At 42.0% G+C, this 27,495-nt stretch overlaps 1 non-coding gene and 1 pseudogene across 1 annotated transcript; both read right to left on the reverse strand.

The window, feature by feature from the left end:
* Positions 1–4,264: 4,264 nt before the first annotated feature.
* Positions 4,265–4,407, reverse strand: LOC123391069. The gene has a single exon (XR_006605698.1). It is a non-coding gene; the product is annotated as a U4 spliceosomal RNA (small nuclear RNA).
* A 7,442-nt stretch (positions 4,408–11,849) lies between these two features.
* Positions 11,850–27,495, reverse strand: part of LOC101672203 — a 90,740-nt pseudogene continuing 75,094 nt past the window's right edge.

Raw genomic sequence — 27,495 nt, forward strand, 5'->3', positions numbered from 1 at the left:
TTCCATGCCCATGTCCACCTCTCTGCAATGTACTTAATCATTTTCTTCAAGTTGCCTTTCTAAAAATTTAAACTCTATTTACATTAGATACCTAAATTTATTTAAAATGAATTTTGTATCTGTACCATTGACCAGTAGGCCTACTTGCCTTAAACAAAAAGTGACTGCCAGGAAAAAACAACATAAAATAAAACAGGATCCTGGGTTAGACTGCGTGGGTACCCCCTACAACCATCTTCTGCACCACCAGGGCCGGTGTGGGGAAACGCAGGGTTAAACTTATTCCCAGCACTGCGTGCACAGCTGACAACACTTGAGTATCCTACCCATTTGTAGATATTTTCATTTTTATAGGGGATTCTTGGAAACATAATGCTTAACCCATAGAAATAACATAGGGGTTCTAGGCAACTAATAATAGAGGGAAGATAATTTTGCTTAGAGCAGGGCTTTGCAGTAAGGCTGAAATCTTCATGCATGGGCATGAAGTCACCTTACTCATCTGTGAGTGACGCAGGCCCTGGACACTCAGAAGTGGGATCTGGACTCCCTAGAGAGTGGAGGAAGAAAGGTGACCTGTTTTCCAATGAGCTCCATTTGCTTTCCAGGTAAAACCAGGTAGGGAGCTGCTGTCAGGTTCTCTGGTCATTAGAATTGCCAGGTGGAAGTGAGAGTTAAGGAACAGATAATCCAACAGGTATCTGCCGAACAGAGTGCTCAAGTGCTTATCTGCTCATTGTCAGGGCTGGCCGACTGCAAACTGGAGGAGACTCTGCTGTTTGTCAGCCAAGTCTTTCTTTTCTATCTTGGATTTGCCCTGAGGGCTCATGATTTACCTCCACTTCTCAGGGCTCCGCCCTCTCCCAATGCACTAGCTAAATAGGACTGCCCTGATCCGTTTCCCATGGGACCTGCCAGGTAACACAGTTACAACAGTAATACCCCTGATGAGCACTGTAACTTTACAACCTTCATTATTGCCATGGCATACAAAGCTTTCTCACTTTCTGCCCGAGATTAATCACTTCCCTGGATGATTGACAGTGGGAACATTCATTTCCTTCAGAGAAAAACGCTCTTTCCACCCACTGGGTGTCATCCTGTCACCCAGGTTTCAAAAGACAGCCACAGAAGAGCCAGCCATTGGTACATTTCACAAGGTCTGGGCTGTCCGGTCTTATTCATGACTAATTTGTTCTGCTATGTAGACCCTTCCAGAGACTACAGATGACTATTGTTAAAATGAGATGAGCTCGAAGAGAGAAGACATGAGAATGAGTTCTGGACCAGATAGAAGCTGCGGAGAAAGGTAGAAGGACCTGGTACCAGCCAGAAAAGAAAATTATTTTTCTTTTCGTATGCAAACTACAGTGAATCCAAGTCCCTATATGCTTGTGTTATTTGAAGTCCAGCCTTTCCTTGGGGGTTTCTCCCCAAATATTATGACGGATCCTCATGGTTGCTTAACCAACCTGCGAATGAGCCCCCTTGAGGTCGCCCACTGCCACCTTCCAGCAGAGAGTGACTCTCTAGTGTCACTCTGAAAGCACGACAGCTTCATCTTCTTCTCTTGGTTGCCCAGAAGCCCTTCCCCCCTACCATGGCCACAGTAGTCCTATAGCTAGAACCTGAACAGCTCAAGAAATCCAAAGAAATGCCTTGGAAATTGATTACCATCACCAATGCCCTGCTTGTACCCCAACCACGGAGAGAGAGCAGGCTCTGCTGATTGGCTCAGGCTTCCTGGTTTGTCAAGTATGAGAAAGGGTGGTCACACTCAAGGAAGTCCATTGGCAAAACTGCCCCAAACAGCAAAACAGCTTTGTGTGAATTAAGAGATGAGGTAGATGTTAGACCAAGGTGGGGACATTTTTACAGTATTGCCAGACATTTTGCAAATGAAGGCTATTGCTCCAAAAATGATCGTGTGAGTAAGCAGCAGCTTGGCTTGGATCTTTTCACTGGGTCAAGACAAGCTCAGGCTTTAGACCTTTTCATCTGCAAATACAGCAGCACACTAGGACCCACCCAGATTAGGCAGTTTGATTAGAACTACCTGTTCTACCAAAATGTGTGTGCTTCCACTACTATGGTGGCTATAGGGCTGATAAAATGAAATTCACAAACCCACATTGCCTCTGTCTTCCCTGAGGTCTTATTTGGGGGGAAGGGGGGTGTCACTTATGATAGATAGAACAGCCAGGCAGTAAAATTTCCCCAGCCCCCAACATCTACCCCAGACAAATGAGACATAGGTAAAACAAGAATAATTCTGAATGCCTTGAATTCTTAAAAATATATATATATATATTTTAAAAATAAGTAAAAATAAAAAATAATAAACCTCCAAACAAGATTCTCCTAGAAGAGGATAAAAAAAAATACAACTGAAACGAAGCCTTTTGGAAATGAAAAAGAAATGGCACATTTGACAAGGGTCAGCTGGCCAGGCTCCTGTGATGACAGCGTTCTGGGAGTATTAATATGTACCAAGAGCTGTAAATGGTTGCAAAAATGTACATGGATTCCTTGACATAATGTACTAGCTCACACCATCTGCCACTTTCAGCCGTCATGGGCTGCATGCTTGAAATCCTTTTTAATCACTTTCACTTAACAAGAAGCTGAGCTCAAAGCTAATCATTGAAAATCTGCCACTGGAGTGGTTCCTTGAGGTTGCTGCTCTGGTGACCTTCCAGGACATCTAAGATGGGCAGAAGTCTACCCAAGAATGCCAAGAATTTTGAAATTTCATGTGCTGGTCCACACTGGCTTCTAAATTGATCTTCTTTTATGCTAATGCGGCCATACATAACAGGCAGACCAGTAGAATCCCCACCTACAAACATGCAGTTTCCACACAGTCCATTGAATGTGCTCAGGGAGCAAAAAAATATAAAATAAAAATTTTAATATAATGTGGTCCCTACACATAAGCCAACTATTTCTCAAGAAATTCAAGATCTGTTCAACTCAAGAAACTATGAGTCCAACACTTCAAGGAGAATATGGACATTCTGGACTCGTTAAGGTCTCCTACAATAAGCCCCAAACCAGATTTGCTATATGTCCCAGTGAGTTTAAAATATTTTTCGATGAAATTTTTGATTCCACACACGTCTTGCCTTATGGCTTTGGAGCCCAACATGAGTCTTCAGAGTTAACCCTTCTTTTGACATTCAGGTTCGCAGAAAGCCAGCCTCTCTTTGGAGACTAGTGGGATTATGTGTAAGGAAAGTGAGAATAACCATAGCTGATAGGTGTAGTGATCTGTGAGATGGACACTCCAGTGTACAGTTGGGTTGATCTGTTTTCCCAGGGAAGTGTCCTCTTGACAACATTTTGCCAGAAAGTCAACTTTAAGATCCAAAGAGCCAGACTTTCCAAGAGGGAGATAAAGACCTTTCCCATCCTTCAAAAAGAACACAGGAGAGAACAAATCCAAGATCAGAGCTAGGTAAACGCTGTGTACCCTGGGAACGTACAAGCTGGAAACACACACTGGCATCAGAATAGGGACAGTTATGTAGTGAGACTTTTACTTATAAGCCAAGGGCATTTGTCCCTCCTGCGCTGTAATGGTCTTTGGAGTCTCATTGGCTAAATGGACTGATTTTAACACCTGATTCCATCACTCTGTCTTGGCTCCTAGATTTGTTCATCATAGAATTAATTTATTTCCTGCCATGCCTCAAATGCATCTCATGACAGTCAATCTTATGTCTCACCTCACCTGGGCCATAAGTGCCCAGATAGTTAGTCAAACTTTTTTTTTTTTTTTTTTAGTGTGTCTGTTAGGGTGTTTTAGGGTGAGATTAACATTTGAATTGGTAAATGGAATAAAGCACATTGCCTTCCCTGATGCAGAGGGGTCTCACCCAATCAGTTGAAGGCCTGAAAAAAAACAAAAACAAAAAGGCTGAATGAATGGGACCTTCTGCCTGAGACCTTGAGCTGGGACTTGGGTCTTTTCCTGCTTTCAGACTAAATCAACATATTGGCTCTTCTTGGATCTCAAACCTGCTGGCTTTTAGACCAGAATTTACACCATTGGCATTCCTGGTTCTCAAGCTTTTGGACTCAAACTAGAATGATATCTTTGGATCTCCTGGGTCACCAGCTTGGTGGCCGTAGATTTTTAAGATTTTTCAGCCTCCATAATCATGTGAGCCAAATTCTTATAATAAATCTCTTTACACACACACACACACACACACACACACACATACAGTGTAATCAGTTTCCCTGGAAAACCCTGACTAAGACAGACTTCTGTAGCCAGAACAATCCTTGCAGTTTGTGCATCAAACTATCAAACTAGGTCTCAAACTGATTACATATATCAATTAGCAATAATCGCACCTTAGATAAACCTCATTGGCTACAATACTGCCACTGCACAAAGCTCTGATTACATATATCAGAATAGGCTAAAATGTGCTCTAGTAAGCAATTCTGAAAGCTCGGGGACTTCGAGCCATAGAGGTCATTCACAATGCACACCCATCCTAGGTCAATAAAGGAGTTCGTGTCATTTGTCACTGCAGTCATTCAGGGATGTAGGCAGATGGAGCAGTCACTCCCATTTCCCCCAAATCTGGTTTGCCATGGTGCCAGGGCCAAAGGAAGCTCTGGGCAGTCTTGCACCACGAATGAGACATTCCAGACTAGAAAAGACAAACATTGCTTTCACTTACCCCTCATTGGCCTGAGCTGGTGCATGGCTCCATCCAACCATTAGAGGAACAGAAAGCATAATCCTACCATGTGCCTACAAGATAGAGAGCTGCAAATATTTAGAAAGGACCGCTATATTCATCTAAGATATGACTCTCATTTCTGCTGTCTTCTCTAGGTGTCTTAAAAATCACAAAGCAGTCTATTTGACTTTGGAGTTTCATTGGCTATGAACTCATTGCTAGAGCAGCAAAGAAATAAACATACAAAAACCACCTTGGATAGGGTTTTCATTGAAATAATCAGGTCAACAAGCAAATAAGCAAACAAAAGTAAAACCCTCAGGGTGATGGCCTAAAATGTTTCTTGGATGCTCCAGTTTTGCTGTGCGGGTGCAGAAAAGCATTAGTGCCCCAAAGGAAGTCTTGTTTCTTTCAGGGTTCTTTCTCTTCTCCATCCCACCTTGTGAGTAATCACCTTTCCAGAATTCTTCTCTTCCAGTCTCTGCTCTTGACTTGAATTCTCTTACATTCCCCCAAACTTCTCTATCTTCCTTCTATTCCAAGAACTGTTATTTTATTCAGGTGGGACATACCATTTATCTCAAGAGCGTTACTCCATAAATCATAGAGCAAGGCAATGGGGAGGCTTAAAAATCAGTGAGAAAAATTCCTTTAGGTTATGAAACCATTTCATGGAGCATTTGAGTGCAGCTGGGTCATACCAGAAAATCACCACTGACTCATTCCTTCAGAAGGTGCAAGGAGAAAACAGGGGTTCCTACGGCATCAAACACATGCTTACTATTGACTTTTCCCCTATGGATAGCATTTTCCCAAAGAGTCATAAGAGGAGAGCAAAAATCAAAAGATAAATACTATCTCTGGCCTTAACCACCCACCTCTTGGTAAGTACAAATTGCATTTGAATTTCTCTTTCAGCTCTTTGATATTTGACATATATTTAAAGTAAATATCAGTCCTATAGAACATCTGCATAATCTTGGAGAGGGTTATAGTCATGCAAATAATGCCGCTAGATTAGGGGCTGGGGGATAAAAGCAGTGTTAACTCTAGGTCTTAATCTGAAAGGCTAAATCTGTCACCTGTCACTCTAATTACACTAGTCTTCTGTCCTCCACAGGTTTCCTGATTACGCATACATGTGTGGTGGCTTTCAATGGAAGGCACAAAGCATTTTAGAGAAGCCACAAAAGTGCTCTTGTCAATTACAGCGGCTATTAATACTAATTGTGCTTTAGAATTCTCACCAACAACAGCGTTAGAAACCCCAATTAATATACCACAGTTCAGAGAGACACGATGGGACCTGAGGTGTTACTGACACCAGCCTAATAACTAGTCCGGTTGTGGTGTGAACTGGCTCAGAGTTAGAATTTTAAGTACTACACAGAAAAGAAATTAGCATTCTTCAGTCTCCTGTCGTATCGGGGGTGTAAGGAGCTGGCCAACAAGCACAACTGTGGTTGGAGGTACATAAAGCCTCTGAAAGGGGAGTCTTGCTTTCCAAAAAAAAAAAAAAAACCAGAAGGACCTTACCAGTGTTGTCAGTCTGGGTGAACTTGCACAATTGGGTTGACGAGAGCAGGGCGCTTGGCCCAGGAATGTTCACTTCTATGGTCAAGCACCAAACAGGAGAGTTACAAGGACTTCCAAAGGCCAGCTTCTGCTCACCTAGAAGACAAGACTTCTAGAATGCAGTCTTCTAGAAGAGAGGAGGTATCTCTCCTTTTATTTATAGAATTGAGAGCTTGCCATGGGGTGGGGTGAGGGTTGTACCTGTAAATAGTTGCTTATTGTTCATACTTGTGAAACCTACATGCACACACACCTGTTCTAGCCACTCTCTATAGAGTAATGGCCCAAATTTACAGAATTTTGTCTCCGTTCCATTAGTAGAGTTCCTCTTTTCACACATCTCAGAGGGCCAAGAGACTGTTCCAGATGGTAAAATAAATTCCCTTCATTTAACTTGAATTGGTATCAAGATTTTTGTGCAATAGATTTGGACACAGAGGTGACTGAGTTAGGGGATTTTGTTTATCTACATGTGTTATTTCCAGATGCCTGCTCTTCTTTGGCTTCAAACCTCTGCATCCTGCTACACACCTCTCCCTGCACAGACATTACAATTAGGGACTTCTCTTGGACATCCACAAATGCACGCGATCACACTCTCAACAGATATGGTATCACTGACTTCTTCTCTTGCGCAGGGTTAAAGCAGAGTCAGGAGGTCAAGCCTAACGCAGTTACTGCCTTTAGTGGTATGGGCCACTCCGTTTTGGCCAAAAAGGGGTACTCATTAATGCCCCCTGTTCCTCCCAAGGATGTGATAGAGAAGAAAGAATAGGAATGTCTTTGGAAGGGGGAAAGGTATTTACAAAAATTGGATGCTATTAATCAGCTAAAGAAGAGGTTTAAAACAAACAACAGTGGGTACGCCTCGGGTGGCTCAGTCGGTTGAGCAACTGACCCTTAGTTTGGGCTCAGGTCATGATCTCAGGGTAATGAGATCGAGTGCTGCATTGAGCTCTATACTCAGTGGGGAGTCTGTTTGGGATTCTCTCTCTCCTTCTACCCTTCCCCCCATGCCCATCTCTCTCTATCTCTCTCCCTACAATATATAAATAAATCTTTAAAAAAAAAAAAAACAGTGGAGGAGGGAAGAAGAGAGAAAAAGACAGGGAAAGAAAGTATAAGCATACTCATCAATAGAACCACCCACCATCAGAGGAGTTCTTGGAAACTGTTGTCAATTTCATGTGATATTGGTAGGTGTTATGTGATAAAAAACATTCCAGCAATCCCATCCTTGGGCCAGACCAGAGGGGCCCCTGACCTGGGACTTAACAGGCAGAGGCCTACCCTCATCCTCCCTAAGCTGTGCCCTTTGGGACAAGGAGTCCACAGATCCAAAGGGACTTGTCTATTCAGAACATACTCTGGTCCCGCTAGCTTATACTCTGCATATCCAGAGAGCTCTCATGCTCATAGGGGAAGGAGCTTGGATGTGGATGCACAACTGGGGGTTCACACACGTCTGGCAAGGGCTCCTTGTACTATGGGACAAGGGATGGGTACAGAAGACAGAAGAGACCATGAGCTGAGGGCCAAGCTCTCCCCATACAGAAGTCCAAGTTATCCAAGAATTCTGAGTTCAAACCTGGATTTCCAGGTAATTAGTAAAGAATATTTGTCAAGATAACAAGATACTGTATATATTGCATAATATTTTGTTAACTTATAACTTAGAATATTGAGATGTTGTTGTATAGGCTTCTGTTTACACTCTCAGGGCTCTGAAAATTTCATATTAGGATTGGGCCCAGATTACAGGGTCAGTTAAGTTTGGGAAACACTGGGATAAATAGTTAAACAGACTTTTTTTTTTTTTTTTTAATGCAGGATATCTCAGAGCCTTAAATATGCATCATGCATTATGCATATCCTAGAAGGGATTATGCCATATTTCCTTCTGTCCAAAATGCACTTTTTTTTCCCCACATTTTAACATTTCTGAAATCAAAATGCATCTTACAGTTGTAGTCAGCCAGAAAACAGCTGTGCCCGAACATATGCATTAAAATTTTCAAAGTGGCTGTCAGCGGCTTGGAAGAAAATCCCAGAAACAATAGTGGAGCATGTTTTTAAGAAATGTTGCAGTATCCAAACTCTGCAGAGAGAGGAGGAGAAGATACTTTGTAAAAAAAAAAAAAAAAAAGACAAACTTCAATGACTTGGAGTCAAACAAATGATCAGAAGGGTTCAGTTCAACATGAGAGGAGCCTAAACAACTAACTTTGTTTACATTTTCTTCTTTAATACTCAAGAGTGATTATGATAAAATACATATATCTACATAAATATTATAGAACTCTTTCAATAAGCAGAAAATAAAAATTCCAAGTGCTAGGAAAAGTTATTTCATGGTTTAGTTGGCAGCAATTTGTCTCTCTTGGCTGAGCACAAAGTAATGGTATGTCTTTATTTAATGGCATTTTAGATTCTATGAAATACAATAGTAGGCAAAGTTTCCCAAATATCTTTGAATGGGGAGGCCCCCTTTTTCCTAAATCATTACATTAGATTCATGCTTTCTTAAGCATGCTTTGAAAAGGCTGCCTTAACTCATGGAATACTGAAATATAAGGGCTGGAAGGGGCTTTAGAAGACCCAAATCCCTCATTTTGAAGACAGGAAAAGTGAGGTGCTCTCCCAAGATTACCCAGCATACAACTGGCAGGTATAGACAAGAACCAGCTATCCTGACTCTCAATAGACAATTCTGATTCCTAGATGAATTTCCTCTTCTTGGTTTTACCAAACCAGTTGTTTCTGTCCCAACCATATTTAGTAAGTGAATATTCTGTTCTTTTGTGTCTTGGCACAATCAAAATTTGTTTCTGATTTACCTGTCAATAATCAATAAAAGAAGCTAAAAAGATTGACAAAGAAAGAAAATTCATCCAGAGATCCATACGCCAACAGATCCAGGAAGCTCAATGAACCAGAAGGGAAATGCGCTTAAAGAGAACTGCACCAAAATCCCATCATCCAGTTGCTGAAAGTCAATGATTAAAAAAAAAAAAAAAACAAAAAAAAAAACAAAACTCCAAAGCAGCCAGAGAAAAGGAATATAGATAGGTTAAAAATAAAAGAATAAGAAAAAGACATGCAAATGCTAATTAAGTGGAAGGTGAAGTGACTTTACTAATATTAGACAAAGTAGACATCAGAACAAGGAAATTACCCAGAATCTGCTAATGACATTGCTGACATTATAGTATTATAGTATCTCATGTCTAATGACATAAGTTTAAATCATCAAGAAACTCTAACAATTCTAAACAGATATGTCCGATAACAGAGCTTCAAAGTCTCTGAAGTAAAAGCCAACAGACTAAAAAGAAAAATAGACAAATCTATAGTTACTACTGGAGATGTCAACAATCCCCTCTCAGCAACAGACAGAGAAAATCGGCGAGAGTACATCCAGATGCACAGCAATGCATGTACACAACTCTTTGGAGAAGCCCAATTTGAATCTGGGCTTTGCCACTGAAAAGTAATGACATAGAATCCCAAGGTGCTGCTTGGTCTAGGGTCTTGTCAAGTGAAATGGGTATCATATGCTTCTCAGCTTATGATAAGATTGAAACAATTCATGCGTCATTGATAATGGGCTCTTCACTTCTGCCCAAAGTATTGAGAAGCTGAGAAGAAACTGTGTGGGGAGCTTCTGCTTAAATGGTTGAAATGTGTGTGGCCTCTTCCTTGGGAACAACAACTTTATGAGGACACAGGGGGCACAAAACATTCATACTCCCTTTTCTGTATGATTTATCCTAGAGAATGCTAAATACATGCTAGATAAATCCCCATGTGGTACATGGGTACACTCGTGGTCCCCAGTGAATCGTGTCTCCCTCTATCTATGCCCATGTATAGGTCATCCCAGTGGGACTGTTGTCTTGGTCATGTGACCTTCTTTGCCAATAGGATGGTCAGCAAACATGTTCTGGATAGAGGCTCAAAAGGCACTTGGGAATTAGGGCTTTTTCTCTCTTTCTCTCTTGCTGCTTTTAGAACCCAGCCACCATACAAAGAAGCCTAGGCTACCCTCCTAGAGACACATGACCTCAGTGACAGCCAAGTATCAATCACCAGAAATGTGAGTTAGGCCATCATAGACACCCAGCTCCAGACAAGCAACCAGAAGTGACCCCAGAAGAGATGGGCTAAAGCCCAGCCCAGACTGCTGACCCACAGAATTGTGTACAATAAAATGGTTGTTTTAAGTTTTGGGATGGTGTACTAGGCAGCAATCGATCATTTGTTATACCCAAAGCACTGGCCAGCTCTGCACCAAGAAAGGCAAAGGTAGTAACTACTCCTTTGGCTACTCTTTTGAGTACAGAAAATGTCTCATTATATTGCCTGGAACTTTGGGCTTAACCTCTGCTGACAAAGTCCCTCTCTCAGTCCAGCAAATCAATGCGAATGAAACACATGTGCTGCAAATCCCCTGATGCCCTTTTAGGCAGAAGTTTTTAGTTAGGAAAAGAAAAAGAAACTTAATTTGAAGCTTTAATAACCTCCCAATTAGGTTGTTTCTGCTAGCATTAATATTTAATCATGACATTACTGTGACTATTTTAGAATTGAACTGAAATTAAGTATAAATGTTTGATCATAAATAATTTCATTATTCAAGATAATCTCTGTTATATATGTTTCTGTGCCTATCTTTTATTAAGTTTACTTTTCATGTTGACATTTTTAAGGGCATAATTGTATGTTTTCGTTCTTAGTAATATTGTTACCATATATTAATTATGGCATCATGCCAGGAACACTAGTAATGAAATAATTTGGTTTTTCTACTTTAAGAGCCAGCAGTAGGCTCCCACTCTTATACAGCTAACAAATAGATGGTCAGCTTTGAGCTCTTTGAGCTCTACATCATTTCCCTGAATTATTCTTTCTCTCTCTTTATTTGTGCATAAGCATCATTGCTCTTGATTTACAGAAAAAAATCAGTGTTAACGAGAGTGGGAGGGATAGTTTTCTTTGTCCATTTTCTAAGGGGTTTCTTGGAGTCCACATACAGCAGCAAAGAAAGGGTGTGTGTGGTAGGTAGAATAATGGTCTCCCAAAGATGTCCACATCCTAATCTCTAGAACTTATGAATATGTCACCATACATGGCAAAAGAGACTTTGCAGGTGTGATTAAGGACCTAGAAATAGAGAGGTAATCCTGGATTATCTGGGTGGGCTCAATGTAACTGCAAGGGTCCTTAAAAGTAGAAGAGAGGGAGAGGAGAAAGTCAGGCAAGTAGATATGACAATGGAAGAGGGTTGGAGTAATATTGGAGAAGGACTCATCCCACCATTATGGACCTTGGGGATGGAGGAAAGGGACATCATCAAGGAATAGGGGCATCTTCTAGAAGTTGGAAAATGGAAGGAAATGGATTCTCCCCTAAAAACTCTGAAAATGGTTGCAACCCTGTGTGAGACCCAGGTCAGACTTCAGAACTGTATGATAACAGATGTGGGTTTTATTTTGTTTTGTTTTGTTGTTCTTGTTATTTATTTATTTATTTATTTATTTATTTATTTATTTATTTTGGTAGAGCCAAGGGTTATTAAGCTGTGCCTTGGTACAGGTGCTGGAAATTGCCTATGATGTTCTTGAAGTATAAAGCCTGGATGTTCTGCCAATTCTTCTAGAGCAATGACACCAGGAAATTAACAACTACATGAAAATATCCACATGAGCTCATCATCTGTCATCTTCATGTGGTCAACGGCCACTGTCAGACACAGCACCTTCTTCATCTGGAATTTGATCATGGACTTCACTTCATCTCCCTAGCCACCATGTTCTCATTGAGGATCAGCAAGGAAGGAAACTTGCCTGCCTTATTCAGGCCTGAGCCCAGTATTCATGGAATCTGCTTGATCAGAGATTCTGAAGCCAAAAAGATATCATACTTCTCGGCCAGCTTCTGAACTCATTTTTCATTCTTGTTGAGTTTCTTCAGTGCCTCACTGCCCAGGTAGGGAATAGCCACAGCCTTGGCCTCATCACAATGATGCTGGTCCCCCAAAACATGTACAGAGAACTTGAGGCCGGGAGTGGACTTAAGCCTGATGGTGCCCCAAAAGCATTTGTCCTTCTGGGGGTCATCATTCTTCAAGCTGATCTGAAGCTCCACTGTCTCCAAAAACTTCTGGCACTTGAGCTCATTCCCGTGCCTGACTCCCCACACGGCCTTGTGCAGGGTGTCATGGGAGACTTTGCTGCTTGAGGTGTCATGTGCCACAATCACTGGAAAAGAGCTAGGTGTGCATTGTTTGAAGCCACTGTGTTTGTGGCAATCTGTTACAATAGCCACAGGAAACTGATATAGGAGGCATCCCCCGGGAGCACCCCAGTGGGATCTGGGCAGTCCCACTTTACAGGCTGTAGCAGGAAGCAAGTTGTTTGACCTCTGCACATTGGCACTTTCTAGTCAATAAAGGGAGGGCAAAAGTGGTTACTTCATAAGGTTATTGGGATAATTAAATGAAGTAATTTGCATAAACATCTTAGCACAGTATCTAGCTCATTTTAAACGTTTGTTAAAGGTCAACTATTTTTGCTGTTATTAAACCCTGCTGTGGCCCACTGTTATTGTTCACACTTTGTTGTGCGCTGCCCTGGTAGGGGTTCCCACTCCCTGACAAGTGACCTGCCCAGCCTTCCTGGAGGTGGTGTGCACTTCATGCCTCATTGTTAGGCTTGGCCCTGGAATGTCTTTGGCCAATGGACGGCGAGCAGACTCCAGCCAAGCCACTTTCAAGGGGAAGCTTTGGGAGCAGGTGCATAGTTTGGCTCAGCCTCTTGTTCTTTTCTCTTTGTGACAAGTAAGACATTTCCCATATAAGGGCTTCTCCTTCCACCTGAGTCCTGGCTGAGAAGACACATGGCACAGAGCCACAGCACATGTAATGTGAGATGTAAATGTTTATTGTCATAAGTCATTGAGATTGGGGGGTTGTTTGTTTTCATAGTAAAGTTGACAAACATACCTCTCATAGATACTGTTTAGAGAGTCTGCCAGCTCACACACACATGCATACACATCTCCCTCCAGACTGTCTACAAGAACTACACTTGGCCCACAACGACTCTGACACTCATGTTAGTGCTCTATAATACTAATACTAGGAATCCCGGAGGCCCTAACCATAATTAAGCCAAGCACAAATGGACACTTGGCCCCATGTGAGCAAATAAAAGCTTATCCCAAGAAATATGGAATTGTGACCTGAAGACAGCTAGAGAGATTTACTTAGGTCTATAAATAAGAGGGAAGATTTGTGAAGGGGGGGGGATCCTAGAAATTATGGCTTGATCATCTTGTGCCTTGCAGTTAGAGAAGCAAAGAGAGAGTATCTACAGAGTCAGAAAAGTAGAGATGCAAGAGGAGAAGACATGGCAGCCTGAGCCCATCACGGTTTTCTACTCCCTGAACATGGTCTACCCTGAGGCTCTTGTGCTCCACAGAATAAGCTGTGGGGATAAGCTCCACGGGATAGTCTCCTTTCAATAAATCCCCCCTCCTACTTAAGTAATCTCAAGTTGGCTTTTTTAACCTTGAACTGAAAGTATCTTGACTGAGATGAAGTTCTAGGGGAAGGTCTTACTGTCAGGAGGTAGCAAGGAAAAGTTTCCATCCATGAGAATGCCAATAGTCCTGAGGAATCGGTCTGCACATAACAGAGGATACAACCTCTCCTCTTCTCTGTCTGACTGAACCCCATTGGTGCAAAGCTCAAAACTCCCCACTTGCTGTAAAACTGAGCTCTCCTGGGCACATGAGTCAGAGAGGTAGAAGAAGATGGCTTCAGTACAATTAGTTCGCCATTAAACATAGATATCAGAGTCCTCTCTAGACACCATGATAACAGGAGAAACACAAACAACATAGCCCCATCTTGCCATTTATGAGCGTATAGCTTAGTGGAGGATAAGAGGGTAGCAAAGAAGCTCAAAGAAAAGGCTCCAGGTGGGAGGCTGGGCCCCATCTCTGCCACAAACTAGCTATGCGGCTTCAGGCATCATTCCACCACTCTGGACTTCAACCCCCCCGTTGACAAAATGACGGGCTAGATTAAATGATTTTTACAGGTTTTTCCATGACACTTGGTCCATTGTCACTATAGCTAAAGTCTGATGAGCAAAAAGGAGCTGCTGCCCTTGGACTGTCAATAATCTCCACTAACAGTGTGAGGCTGGCTTCATCACAGCCATGTGTGGAACAGTCTAAAAATGCAGATTTTGGGAGCCTCAGCTCCAGAGTTCTGATTCAGAGGGGCCTCACCTTGGGTAGTGTTGGTTTTAATACATGGCCCAATTTGGGAACCACTATCCCAGGCTATTGTAGATTCTACAGAAATGTCCCAGCCTCCCTTAAGTTCATAAACAATCCACAGTGTGATAAACTGATAAACTGTACATTAATTGGTAATAGTAATTCTTACCCAGCCTAGCACTGTACTATGCACATTATAAGTAGTATGAATTCATTTAATACTAACAACCCTGTGAGGTAAGTCTTTGACTCTCCCTGGAAGGATTTTATTTATTTATTTATTTTTAAAGATTTCATTTATTTGTTTGACAGAGAGATCACAAGTAGGCAGAGAGGCAGGCAGAAAGAGAGGGGGAAGCAGGCTCCCCGCCGAGCAGAGAGCCCGATGCAGAGCACTATGCGGGGCTCCATCTCAGGACCCTGAGACCATGACCTGAGCCGAAGGCAGAGGCTTAACCCACTGAGCCACCCAGGCGCCCCTCCCTGGAAGGATTTTAATTGTTTTATTCATCTCTTCCCTCCCTGGTGCAACTACGGACTTTGATCCAGGCTTCCCTGTAAGAGATTGATTTGAATAAATAAATAATCAAAATTAAATAAAATAAATAAAAAATAATCAAAATTAAATAAAACACTAAAGGAAAAGTAATTCATTTAGAAGCTACCTGCTCTGTGAGCCCATCTCCTGCCCACACTTCTTCATGACCTCCTGTCATCATCCACCACGCCTCCAGTAAACTGTGAGGAAAAAATGACAAAGATAGTATTTCCCAGGGTATGGTGGATAGTACTTCCTGGGGTAGGGTGACCTAATGCAATGGAGTTTTAGTTGTGGGCTTATTCTGCCATTGACCTGGGTGCACCAGATAAGGTAGAAGAAGGGACCCAGGTGGATGACCTTGAAATTTTATGATCAGATATGGTATCAGATATTTACATTCTGGTTAAGGTAATAGTCTGTGAATATGGAGGAAGTAAGGAAAAGGTGTGAGGAGATAAGCCACTTAGGATTTTATTGGATCTGGGGAGGTTTCTATCTTAAGGAGAAATGATAGCAAGAGATAGTAGTTTTAAAAAGGCAATCAGTGGGGTGCCTGGGTGGCTCAGTGGGTTAAGCTGCTACCTTCAGCTCAGGTCATGATCTCAGGGTCCTGGGATCGAGTCCCGCATCGGGCTCTCTGCTCAGCAGGGAGCCTGCTTCCCTTCCTCTCTCTCTCTCTCTCTGCCTGCCTCTCTGCCTACTTGTGATCTCTCTCTCTCTCTGTCAAATAAATAAATAAATAAATCTTTAAAAAAAAAAAAGGCAATCAGTTATTTCACATATCTAAGTATGGAGCTCGGTGTTCCTGCATTGGTTCAGCATTGCATCCAGGATCCATATTATTTTCTATCTTTCGTTCTTTTACTCCACCACCCTCCACATGTAGATATTCACTAGCTTATTACTTCATGATCACAAGATGGCTGCCATCACCCTGGGTATTATATCCTAATACTGCAGCATCCAAAGCAAGGAAGGAGAGAACAAGCCCTTTCTTTATACACCTCTTTCTGTCACCATGCAGGAAAACTCCTTCCATAAATAACAGTCCCTCTATGTCTCTTTGATTAGGACGAGTCACTTGGCCACTTGTGAGGGTCAAATTGTGCCTCACCAAAATTTATGCTTTGAAGCCCTAACCCCCAGGTCCTCAGAGTGTGACCTTATTTGAAGACAAAGTCTTTATAAGAGGTAACAAGTTAGGTGAAGTCTTTAAGATGGGTCTCAACCACCAGTGTTCTTATAAGAAGAAGAGATTTGGGGGTGCCTGGGTGGGTCAGTGGGTTAAGCCTCTGTCTTCAGCTCAGGTCACGATTTCAGGTCCTGGGATCGTGCCCTGCATCGGGTTCTCTGCTCAGCAGGGAGCCTGCTTCTCTCTCTCTCTCTCTCTCTCTCTGCCTGCCTCTCTGCCTACTTGTAATCTCTGTCAAATAAATAAAGAAAATCTTAAAAAAAAAAAAAAAGAAGAAGAAGAAGAAGAAGAGGAGGAGGAGATTTGGACCCAGAGGAAAGATGATGTAAAGACACAGGGAGAAGGAAGGCAGCCATCTATAAGCCAAGAGAAGTTTGGAACAAATCCTTCCCTCACAGCCCTCAGAAAGAACCAGCCCTGCTGACATCTTGATCTTGGACTTCCAGCTTCTAGAACTGAAACAATAAAATGTACTACCTAAGTTCTGTACTTTGTTACAGCAGCCATGGCTAACAAATACAGCCACCTGTACCTAACTTCAAGAGATGCCACGAAGTGAATATATAATTAGCCTCTGTTGTGCAAGGCAGACCTATGAGCATACAATATAGAGAGGAGAATGTCTGTTGACATTTTGGGCAGCCTGCGGTGACAGCGCCATCTTTCTCTGCAAGTCACATAAATTGATTCTGACTAATTTAGTCAGAAGGGGAGTCTTAGAGGAAGCCTTAGGAGGAAGGGGTTAGGATTAGGGAATTGGTGGGAAGGCTAGAGATGCAAGCTTGGAAAAATTACAGAAAGCAGGGTGGGCTGGGGTTCTGGATAGCAGGAATGACATAAACTTCTCATAGCTTTCCCATTCCAATGTATGTGCTCCTAATACATTTCCTGCCATAAAAATGCCAATGATTCTGAGCCCCAGGAGAAGAGGGACCTAGCTTTTGACCAAGGAAGAGGACAGAAGGCCAGACTGATTAAGTATAACAAAGCAAACTCATACTGGGCTGGAAACAGATAATTCCCCAAAAGGAAGTTATGGAATTACCTCTTAAAGAAAATGAGGAATAAAAGCTGGGAGGGAAGAGAATTTAATTTCTACTGTACTAATGGAAGAAGGGAGAAATTGGAGACAGAAAGTATTTCCTTACAACCACAGCAGGTTGTCTCATAACCTAGAAATGGGTCCTCTAGACCAAGCTCTATGTAACGTTTAAGCTGTCCACACTTCCCATTCTAAAACCCTCAACCCCTGAGCATGATAACTAATTATCGGGTATCCATTCCAGATTCATTTTCCAATCTCTTCTTCTAGGTCCTCCCTAAACCCTTTGGATCGTAAGCCCTCAGAGGACCAAGTTAAAAAGCAAATACAAAACCAAATGGTTTAAGGGCGCCTGGGTGGCTCAGTAGGTTGAAGCCTCTGCCTTCGGCTCAGGTCATGATCCCAGGGTTCTAGGATCAAGCCCCGCATCAGGTGCTCTGCTCAGTGGGGAGCCTGCTTCCTCCTCTCTCTCTCTCTGCCTGCCTCTCCACCTACTTGTGATTTCTGTCTGTCAAATAAATGAATAAAATCTTTAAAAAAAAAATGGTTTAAATTCACCAGGATCATCCATTTTCTTCAAATGCAGTACCCTTGTCCATGCAAATAACAAAGACAAAAAAAAAAAAAAAATCACTGAGTCTGTATCGACAAAGCACCAAAACATTTAATCCATCAGATCAAGTTGGCAAACAGCCTGTCACTCTGGTCAAGGGAGGGGAGAATCTGCCAAATTAGATGTTTGACTGAATTGACAGGCTGTCTCGGTCAAAATAAGTCTTTTTTATTAAATGTTGAGAGATCATAGTATATCAAAAAGAAAATCTACACAAGCCACTTTTCATCTATGTACACAGTAAAATCAAGGTGACATATTGGAAATCTCTACATAACACTTTGTCTACATAAAAGGGTGTAATTCTTTGGGTCAGAATAAATTAGGAAAGAAAGTCTCCTTTTCGAGTGGAAAAGGATTGAGGAACTAAATTGCCTGGAGACAGTGTGTTGTCTCTATCAATATGATTTCTTACCACCTCTACCATTTCACACTGCTTGTGTGGTGCCAGCTCCATAGACTGAATGACCATCATGCTGTTTCCTCTTCATTATCTTATTTAATCTGACCAACAATTCTATAAGGTGGGGACTGCTAGCTTCATTGCAGAAAGAGGAAAATTGTAGCTTATGTGATGTACATAGCTTCCCCAACTATACACAGAAATTATATTCCAGAGAGGAGACTTGAACTTATGTCTGACTTCAAAGCTGTTGCCTTCTAAGATTATTCAACTATTTCTTCCTAGCCACACAGCTGGCATCTTTCTCCCTAGGGCTGACTCAAGAATTCTAGAACCTTCTCTTCCAATTGTTCTGGGTCCAAAAGGACCTCTTTTCATCAGTACCCATAAAAGCAAAAATGCCCCCTCAACAGCCCTGGTTACAAAATTCCTTAATCCAACCTTCCCTTACCTTTCATGGAAGCTCAAAGCCATGGAGTCCCATAGGGTCTACCTTGCCCTTTTTAGCATTCTGTTTTCCATATGCAGTGTGGGTTTACTCCTTCTGCTATACACTCTGTTCTTTGAGAGGATAACATTCGTACAATAGTATGTACACGATAGTTATCTCCTGCCTTCCTTTATTTAACTCAAGCACCAGGGGGCTGTTTCTATGAGCACAACGGTTAGATTTTTATTGCATTGTCATTGACTTTTGTCTTATATTTACGATCATGGCTTCAATTCCTCCTTTAATTTAGAGAACAAGAGCTGCTTGAAAGTCACCAAGGCTGGTTACTCAGTGGACTGTCTCCTGCCACTTCTTGATCACTCCTTCTCTTTTATTCATCCCGACTTCAATTTCTCTTTTGTACAATGTGACCAAAGCCCAAAGGGAATCACAGGACATGAAAAAATGGTTTCTAGTTGGCCCTTTCCTTCAGGGACAATAGCTCAAGGAGTATGTAGAACACTTTACAGCACATGAACTCCTTTAAATTCTTTGCCTTTAAGGGGTCTGACAGAAATTAGTAAGAAGGAAGAATGACCTTCCCATGATCCATTTTAGTAAAGCACAAAAAAAATTTTTTTGAACAACTGCTTCAACAGGCTGAGTCAATTCCTTTAAATTCTAGACCCCTGTTTTTCCACACTTATCTCTTAGACAAGCATTATATGTAATTGAGCTGAGCTCTAGGATCAGACCAAGAAGTAAAATAAAGTCATAAGAGAAATGGAAACTTAAGTTCCTTCTTTAAAAAAGGGGGGTGGGGAGAAATCTTCACAAGAGTGTCCAAACTTCTGGTCTTTGATCTCACCTGTCTCTACTCTTAAAACTTAAAAAAAAAAAATTTGTATTTTCTGTAATTCTATTTTCCCCCAAATTTATATTGACTTTCCAGGACAAAGGACAGGACAGTGGTGAAATAAAACATGCCCACAGAGGGACGCCTGGGTGGCTCAGCTGGTTAAGTGTCTGCCTTCTGCTCAGGTCATGATCCCAGGGCCCTGGGATCACGTCCCCATGGTAGGGGGGAGTCTGCTTCTCCCTCTCACTCTCCTTCTGGGTTTTCTTTCTCAAATAAATAAATAAAATCTAAAAAAAAACCACAAAAAACAAAAAACCAAAAGCATGCTCACAGACTCATCTGTCCCAAAAGCTATCCCAGGTGTCCCGCTTTCCCCCACCATAACACTACTCTTAGGTTTGCACTATTTTAGGAAAGGTTGAGGATTTAACTCCCAGAAAGAGATCCATTAAATCTAGTTTCTTGATTCTAAACAGCATTTCTTCTCCCTCTTTCCCAAAAAGCTTTTTTTATTAAATAGATGATACTCTTTCTAATCCATGGCAATTTAAAATTAAAACCAAATAATCCTCTTGACTCTCAGGCCAGGAAACGTCTATTAATCTATTATGTAATGTTTAATATATTTTACAAGTATTATTTTGTATGTAAATCATGAGGGATATAATAAGACGAACACCAGTGAGCCCATGACCCAGTGTGTGCTAACCACTATTGTTATGTCTCCTCCTGGGTATCTTCCCTATCCCAGCTCAGTGCCAACCTTAGAGGCAAGATTTTTCACTGTTTTGGGGTTTTTTTTTTTTTTTACCCTTTAGTTTTTATGTGTATGTCTTCTTAAATATATTGTTTAATTTTGCTAGTCTTTGAACTTTATAAAAATACTAGATGATGTCTCCAATGGCCTGCTTTTCCATTAAATTTTAGATTTATAAGATTCATTTACAGCTGATCTACATTATGGTATTTCATTTATTGTCTTTGCTACATAATATTTCGTTCTGTGACAACACCCTAATTGATTTAACCATTTTCATGCGATGGATATTTGGACCATTTCCCATTTGGGTTCCTCCCAAGCATTCCTTTACATGTCTCCTGCTAAATACATCCAAGGATATTTCGGAGACACCTACCAAGGAGAGAAATGCTAAATCAGAGAGCATGCAAACACTCAATTCTATAAAACAGGACCAAATTATTTTCCAAAGTGGTTGTAACAGTTTATACTCCCACCATTCTTTGCTGCCACTTTTACTTCAATATTATAGAAAACCAAGAATAGGACCAAGAGAATGAAATAGAAGATGAACAGAATTTGACACAAGTCGGGAACAAAAGCAGACTGTGCATGGGGTGCCACCCACACCAGGCTAGCCACACTGGAATCCTCTTCCTGGCTGGGTCTAATGACTCTGACCCAGCCCCACCCACAGCCATAGGTAGCCCATAAGAATCCACAATGACTGCTGTTCCTCAGAACTTTCCCTCACACCTGCTCTCTTGGCAGGGTCTAGCAGGTTCTGTCCTTGGTCTTATTCCTGAATATAATCAGTCTACAAGGACTGCTCGAGCACCTATCAGATGCCAGACACTGGAGGTATAGAAGGGATATGACAGATAAGGGAGTGGCCTTTATATTCCACTGGAGAAAAAAAGACAATAAACAAAAGATGAGTCCAGATCGTGACCATTGTCATTTGCCTTATTTGTTTCCTTTCTAGCAAGTGAAGAGCTTGGGAAAATCATTCCAGGCAGAGAGCAAGTGCAAAAGCACTCAAGGTGGATAGGAAGGGTACACCCAAGGGTCAGAAAAGAAGTTGTGCAACCAAAGCCTTCCAGAAAGGCAGAGTGGTACAAGAGGAGACTGGAGAAATAGTCAAAACCAGACTATGTGGCGGGGTGGAGGGGTGGGGGGTGGGGGAGGAAGGGAAATGTTGCAGGACAAGATAGTGAGAAGTAGCATGGGGGCTGCTGGAGAGAAGCAGATAGATCCAAGATAGATCCACCTGTAGGGGAGAGAGAGAGAGGGATGGGGGGGGGGTGGTATAGGGGAGAAATGGAAGGTGATATCTTGGGGTTTTTTTTTTGTTTTGTTTTATCACAAAACAGTTTAAAATAAAATATTTAAAACATTTTTGTTTTATCACCTTTTAGATGATTAACTAACACTTATGGTCCATGTGGTTTAGATTCTGCATTTCCCTGGGACATGGCTTCCATGGTGGCTGATGGGGAACAAAAAAACAACAAAAACATGGTTTCTCATCTTTCCACCTCCCCAATGAGTCTGGGTCACCTCTCAGCTTCTGCCAGATGAAGCCATGGCACCAAGGGGAGGGCCTAACATGGGAATTGCGGCCCCAAACTTGTTACTTCTTAACAATGTGACCTATGGACAAGTAGCTTAACCAAGCCTCAGTTTCTCTAGATGTAAAATGGGATGAAGGAGGGGAGAGACTTGAAGTACCTAGTGCACATCAGGCACTCACTGTACCTACTTTGTCTCTTTCAGTCCTGAGAGTAACACCACTTTATGGATGACAAAGCAGAGGACGAGAGATGTTCAAAGTACCCCTTCCAAGGCCATGATGCTAAGATTCAGAACAAGCTTCTCCAAGACTCTACAGAGCACTGCCCCAGGGGCATCCAAGCACAAAGTAAGAGAATATATGTGAAAATATTAGTTGGGCTGCAGTGTTCTTTACAAATGTAAGGTATAATTACTATTTTTTTAAAAACTCATCTCAAATTACTCTCCCACGTCTCCCCTTCCAGAGGTTTCATGCACTTTAACTAAGGCCTTTGCTCATATAATTCCTTTGGCCTAAATACTCTTCCCTGTCTTACCCATTACGTATCAGGCAATCAATTATTTTGTTTGCAAAAAGACTTGCTCAGTAATCTTACCCTTGTTCTGCAAATGAAATTGATTACCTCTTCTTTTAGATTCGAATGGTAAGTAGTACATACAGAATACCTGCGGACTATGAGCTATTGGCACAAAAGCCTGTTAATGTCCAACCCAAACCTCTGTGACTTCAAACAACAACAATTTTTTCTTGCTCACAAAGCAGGGAGTTGGCTGGGAGCCAGCTGATCTAGGCTGGGCTCAGCTCCACACTGCGTGTTGAGTCCAAATCTACTCTGTCTAAGCACTGCTTGGACTGACTCCACAGAAGGAAACTCTTTCTCCAGTGCAAAGAGATGTAGCATCAAATGGTAAAGAACAAAGATTCAGGGATGGGCGAAGATTTGAGGTCAATGACTCAATCTGTCACACATACCTATTAGAATGTGGGCAGAGCCACTCACTTGACTCTTTCTTACTGAGAACCTACTACGTCCACCAAGCACTCCTCTAAGCTCTGTGGAGATAGCAGGAAGCAAAATCAGAGACGGTGCCTATCTGTACAGAGCTAAAATTCTGGCAGAAGAACAGAGACAAATTGAAAAAGATCATTTCAAATTGTGCTCAGGATGGTGAAAAGAATAAAACCCAGGCATATGATAGGATAATGTCAGCAACAGAGAGAGGGGAGTAGTCACCTTTGGTGGCATGGTTGGGAAGGCCTTTCTGAAGAGTTGACTTTTGAATTGAAATGAATAACAAAGCAAAGGGTATCTTACAAATTGCATGGAGATCAGGGTAAGAGTGTTTCCATCAGAAGGATGTTAATGGTGTCCGAGGAAGAGAAAGATGCCAGTGTCACATCAAAATCACCTAGAAGGCTTGTTAAAACACAGATTGCTGGACCTCAACCCCCAGAGTTTCTTAATTGATTGATCTGGTGCAGGTCTAAGCATTATATCTCTAACAAGCTCTCAATGATCCTAATAGGGCAGGGACCACACCTTTGAAACTCATGTACCTGTGTGATCAAGAGAGTGTGGCACAGGATAAGACCCTTTGGGCCATAATAAAAAATGTGCATGTTATGGTATGTGCAAGGGGAAGCCCCTGGAGGACATGCTCAGGGGAGTGCTGTGACCTGATTTAGGTTTAACAGAACACTCTGGCTTCTACATGGAGAGAGTGTCATGAGGGAATGGATGTGGAAGAAGAAAGTTGAGATACTTGTTATATTCAACCATTGGCTCCCCAAGGTTCCTACTTGGGATGATTGGACATGTGGTGCAGCCACCCAGAGAATGGTGAATCATGGTGGAGAGAAGTTTTGGGAGGGAGTGAGGCCAACCTTGAACTCAATTTGAGGCCCCTCTGGGACATCCAAAACCTATAGGATGCACAACTCCAGGGGTACCCTGCACTCTAGTGTGAATTACAGATGCATAATATGACAATGTGGACAGCCCCTGCTGGAATTGTGTAATTGTCAGTCCTGGAATATCCTCCCTCCTCTGACCCTACATTCTACTGATAGGAGGCAGACCATAGGCAAGCAAGATACTTTCAAATGGCATTCGTGCTGCAAAGAAAATAAACTCCCAACTCTATAGATCTGGACCACTCATGTTGCCATGGACTCACCATGGACTCCTCCCCGACAACATGGCCGGGGCATCCTGGGACCTCATTCCTAGAAACCTCTTGGTTAAAAAACACATAGAATGGTAACCTGAAGATAATAATTGTAACTAATGTACCAAGACCAATATGCTCTTTTCAGGACTTAGTTCACACAATAATCCTATTAGATGTGTGTAATGATTATCCCCATTTTACAAGTGGGAAAATTGAGGCATGGAATGGTTTAGTAGCTTGCCAGAGGATATATGGCTAAGAAGGGACAAAGCTAGGATTCAAGACTAGGGAGGGTAATTGAAGAGCTTGCTCTCTTACCCATTTGGCTATATTGGTTCTCACTTAGCTGCTGACAGAATCTGTCTGAAGGGGTCTACATCACCCTTACGCCCTGTCCAGGTTCTGATATTACCAAAGAGAAAAGTCCAGCCTTGCCAAGGCCTATCTTCTTTGCCAGTAAGTAGCTAGAACTGTCAGGATGTCTGCAGCCTTAAAGAAACTCCACGCCCGGATCTATGTGCCAGACCTTTTACACAGAGAAAATATGGACATTTTCTTTTAATAATGCTACAGAGAAATAATGAAATGGTACCATTACAAAAACGTAATTAGGTCTTCAAAAAAAAAATCTCCGCTGGAGTCCTATAAAAAGACCACAGGTGTTCGTCATTACTTTTTATTTAGCAGACAGTTTTAGCCAGTTTGTTTTTTCCCCCATTTATTAAGTTCTGGTATTTTAAGATGATTTGTGTATAATAATAACAATAATTTCCTGTTTGCCTGTCAGTTGTGAGCCGCTTTAATTACAGATATTCATTTTCACAAGTTAACTTGGTAAACATGCTCATTTGTTATGTTGCCTGTTCATTAAATCAGTTAGCACAGCTAGTAACTATGTTAAGTATCTTGCTGTCGGGTTTCAGCAATGGATCTTCATTGGTTTCCAGCGCTATGTCTTACAGAGACAGACACAGACTTCCTGAGAGTCTTTTCCCCTTGGTTTGCGGGTGCTAAGTCTTCCATTTCTACAAGGCCAGGTGTGTTGGATGCCCCCAGTGGAGGTGTCCAGTAGAGGTTTGGTGTATCACAGTTACATTGTTGGAGTTCAGTACTGGTTAACTAAAGGCAAGATACGGGATAAAGGAAGAGTGACACCCTGACCAGGGAGGATTTGAGCACACATGTTAGGAGCATCCTGGACCACAACCCTCCCCTTGGATGCCCCCCACACCTTCAACCAGACCTGCAGACAAGAAGGGCCGGGGACCACAGTTGTACCAAATGACTCTGAGATCACCAGTTGTCTCACTCAAGCATTTGAAGGAGGGATGTCAGGTTAGAGATATAAAATTCAGATAGAATCAGAGCGGAGTCTCCAAGGCCATAATAGCCCCAAACCACACACAAGCTTGCTGTTAGGAAAAGTATGAAGAGATCAAGGAAGAGGACCCTTCTCAGCAATGAAAGAGCATGCAGCCAGAAAGGAAAAAGCTGATGGAGAGAAGGTCACACTGAAGACCTAGCCTTTCCCAAGAAGCCTGGTTCTTTGTTTCTTTGAGACTTTAGTGCATCTTTACAATAAATCTGTTACCTTGCCGACTTACTGGGTATCTTATTACTTACAACCAAATGCCCTCTGACCAATACATTCTTCCTCATATGACTGGAATGATGATGGTTCCACAAAGGTCTCACATCTGGTAAATTCCAATTTCTCCAGGAAGAAGCCATGGATACCAGTTGATAGGTCATTGGTCACCTGCCGATTGGATATTTCATTCAAAACTTTCCTTTAAGCAAGTGGGGACAACTAAGAAGCTGACATGCCAAATTGAGCTGAAGAAAAAAGAAAAGATCATAAACTACTCCTAGTAGCTGAGTCACAGGTTCAAGAGGATGTAGTTCATTTAGGGCATAAGTCAGGATGGAGAAATTCTTCTCAAGGTGCTCAAGAGTAAATATTAAGAATAAAATGTCTGTGAGTTGACTATGGTTGACTCTTTTTGATTACTCTGCTTTGTTTCTTCACACAATAATCCTATTAGATGTGTGTGATGATTATCCCCATTTTACAAGTGGGAAAATTGAGGCATGGAGTGGTTTAGCTTTACAAAGAGAAGGAAGGTCCATTGGTTGTAGTTGGACAAACAATGATGAGAAACTGAGTGAGAAAAAGGTTTGATGTAAGTATGAGGCAACTAGAGAAGATGATATGTAGTCATACTGAGTTTAAGGTGGGTCATCTAGATGGAGGCATCAGACCCTGAGGGGTACCATTAATAATCAGAGGGCATAAGCCACCACATCTAATAAATCTAAACCAATCTGGTAAGGATTCTTCAAAGGGCTCTGGAACTAGTCCCATACTATTTTCTCCATGATACAGGACATCATTCTGCATTTCTTTCTCTAATTGGCAATTTCAATCCCTCTTTGCTTCGCTTTCCTATCTGATCATCACCTGCCCACCTTTTGGTTTCTCTCCTAGGTCTCAGTTATCCCTGAGGATATCCCTGAGGATAAAAAAGGATTCTCCTTTTTTCGAAGAGAAATCCCTAGGTCAATGCTGAAAAGAGACACTAGAATTTAAGATAAAGCTGAGGGCCTCACGTTCTACCCTGGCGGTAAAAATGGAACAGCACCCAAATCACAGATTTATGGGGATGTAGGTTAAAGAAGGAATTTTTGCAGCAAGACCCCAAAGGAGGTGGATGATGATCAGACCTGGAGTGTATAGGAAGAGTTAGAGTCTTAGAAGAGAAAGACACTTTTTAAATGGAGGAGAAATGTTCAGGGAGAACAGAGGAGCCATAAGGGATTTCTCTTTAGACATCCTCATCCTCCCTGTAAAGTAGAAGTATGCTGGGAGTACAGGGCTCAGGGATAGAATTACAGGCATGAACTGAGTGGTAAATATTGGGAGAAGGCAATGCTTGTGTACTTACGAGACTTGCTTTCATAAGCAAATAGTCATTTGTGTCCTGGAGCTCTGTAGGTTTTGTCTAATGTGCATCCTTTCCCCCTCATATGATAATAGCACCTGGCTTTGATTTGGAACCCTCAATGGATACAGTTGTATTGGGACTGTCAATCAGGGTGAGCCATCCTCCCCACACACACTAAGGCATGGGCAGGTGACCTAAGCTAGACCCATCAGAGGTTCCTCCTTAAAATCTGAATCGTAAGTGCAGCAACACAAAGCCTGAACACTCGTGGGGCTGATTCATTCTGATGGTGGCTCCCAGAAGACACTGCCTCTGCCTTTCTGCCCTCCAAAGGCAAAGAGCCACTGTGAGGCCAGCCCTTCCAGAGATCTGGTTCTTCAAGTCTTCCTGTGTTTTTGTAAGCCACCCATATCCTTCCAA

This window comes from Mustela putorius, unplaced genomic scaffold, assembly GCF_011764305.1.
Source record: "Mustela putorius furo isolate JIRA1106 unplaced genomic scaffold, ASM1176430v1.1 tig00000174_pilon_pilon_pilon, whole genome shotgun sequence".
Taxonomy (NCBI): domain Eukaryota; kingdom Metazoa; phylum Chordata; class Mammalia; order Carnivora; family Mustelidae; genus Mustela; species Mustela putorius.